The following is a 2,409-nucleotide window of genomic DNA, read 5'->3' as shown; positions in this document are numbered from 1 at the left end:
GGTACATGGTTCCGCTCTAGTCGCTACTAATCAGGCGCTGCTCCAAGTTCTCCCATCCACCCACGGAAAGTCCTTCGAACTCTGATCAGCTCTTTCTAGCATCATCCAATCCATTCAGTACGTTCTCACAGTTCGTCCAGTCAGTCCTCAGATCATCCTAACATCAATCTTCAGAACATGGTCGCTACAAGTTCTCCCCCACTTGGCTCAGACTCGTCCTCTAGTCTTTCTTCCTGAACCTTCCGTGAGTTTGTCAAACCACTTTGGAAATTCAGCATTCATTCTCGCCTCTGGCTCCCAAGTCGTTTCTTCCTCTCCATCGCAGTCCCAAACGACTTGGATCATTTTGTTATTCTTTCTGCCTTCAGGTTAGGTTTTCCTACCAATGATCCGGACTGGTCGTCCCTCCACAGTAAGGTTCTCTCTCAAGTCAGATGGTGGTTCAGGAACCACGTTGTCTTGATTCCTTATGCATTTTCGCAGCAAAGATACATGGAACACATTATGGAACTGACCCATTGATGAGGGCAGCTCCAGTTTGTAGGCGACCTTTCCAATCCTTTCCAGGAGACCTTGGTCCCCATCGACTTCTACATAGCTCTCCAGAAGGCCGAATAAAACTTGGAGTCTCGGTCTGACACTATGCTTACCGGAACTTCATGAAGTCTGACGATCTGTTCCACGTACAACTTGGCTAGCACCGCTGCATTGTCTGTTTTGTTGATAGCCAAGAAGTGTGCGGACTTGGTCAATCTGTCCACTATCACCCAGATAGCGTCCTTGCCGTTCCTGATGGGCAAGCCAGTCACGAAGTCCATCGTGATCTTATCCCAAGGCCATTCTGGGATGGGTAAACTCTGAAGTAGTCCACTCGGAACTTGATTTTCTCCCTTAACCATTTGGCAGATTAGGCGCCCAGCTACCCATTTTGCAACATCACGCTTCATTCCAACCCAATGATAGTATCTCTTCAAGTCTCGGTACATCTTATTGGCTCCTGGATGTATCGAAAACTTTGACTGATGTGCCTCCTTTAGGATCTCATCCCGCAATCCTTTGTCGTTAGGAATGCACACTCGGCCATTAACCAGAATTGTCCCATTGTTTGAAGTCTGATACTCTGTCTTCTCGTTCTTGGAAGCTTTGATCAGATCCTCATCCTTTTCCTGTGCAAGGCAAACTCGGGACAACAAGTCCGCCTGATCCGCTGCACCAAGACCCAACGGTTCCAATTCGTCAGTCAAGGCAGCTAATCGTAAGGTTCCAACCATGTGGCATCTGTGTACACCACGTATGGCTCGTTGTCCATTGGAAGAGCCAATACTGGAGTAGTCGTCAACATCATCTTGAGTTTGCTGAAACTCACATCACAGCCTTCTGTCCACACGAACTGAACATCTTTCCCGGTCAACTTTGTCAACGGTTGAGACATGCTGACAAATCCCTTAACAAACCGTTGGTAGTATCCAGCCAGTCCGAGAAAGCTCCTGATCTCTGTTGCGTTCCTTTGTCTGGGCCAGTCCGCAATGGCCTTGATCTTCTTTTGGTCCACGGACACTCCCTTGTCCGAGACCACATGACCCAAGAAACCAATTTCTCTTTGCCAAAAGCTGCATTTGCCGAGCTTGGCGAACAACTTATGTTCCCGCAGCTTATCCAAAACCATTCTCAGATGGTCCTTGTGCTCTTCCTGATTCTTTGAGTAGATCAAGATGTCGTCTATGAAGACTATAACGAATTCATCCAGGTGGTCTCTGAAAACGTTATTCATCATCTTCATAAAGGCTGCAGGGGCGTTGGTCAATCCGAAGGGCATGACCACAAACTCGTAGTGGCCGTATCTTGATCTGAAGGCTGTCTTACGAACATCCTCTTCAGCAATCGGAATCTGATGGTATCCCGAAGCTAAATCAATCTTGGAGAAACAAGTAGCACCTCGGAGTTGGTCCAATAACTCGTCAATCCTTGGAAGAGGGTACTTGTTCTTCACTGTGACTCTGTTAATCCCCCTGTAATCAATGCATAACATGAAGCTACCATCTTTCTTCTTCACGAACAGAACCGGTGTGCCCAAGGTGAACTGTTTGGGTGCACAAACCCTTTCTCCATCAGTTCATCTAATTGTTTCTTAAGTTCTGCCATTTCAGTCGGAGCCATCCGGTGCGGATCTTTCGAGATTGGCTTTGTGCCCGGCTCAAGCTCAATCGTGAAAGGATCAGCACGGTCCGGTGGCTATCCTGTCAAGGATTCAAACACGTCATCATACTCCTTTACAATCGGAATCCCTTCCAACTTAGCATCTGGTCCGACTTCCACAGTTGTGATTGAAGCCAGATAAGCCTCACATCCTTTTTCCAGCATTCTTTCTGCTTGAAGTGCTGAAATGATCAGACTCCCATTGGTCGGTCT

General features: G+C 47.4%; 1 pseudogene; it reads right to left on the bottom strand.

The window, feature by feature from the left end:
* Positions 1-1,249: 1,249 nt before the first annotated feature.
* The window catches only part of LOC106324033, a 2,935-nt pseudogene continuing 1,775 nt past the window's right edge, over positions 1,250-2,409 (bottom strand).

The sequence above is a fragment of the Brassica oleracea genome, chromosome C2 (assembly GCF_000695525.1).
Source record: "Brassica oleracea var. oleracea cultivar TO1000 chromosome C2, BOL, whole genome shotgun sequence".
Classification (NCBI taxonomy): domain Eukaryota; kingdom Viridiplantae; phylum Streptophyta; class Magnoliopsida; order Brassicales; family Brassicaceae; genus Brassica; species Brassica oleracea.
This window is presented reverse-complemented; position numbering and strand designations above follow the sequence as displayed.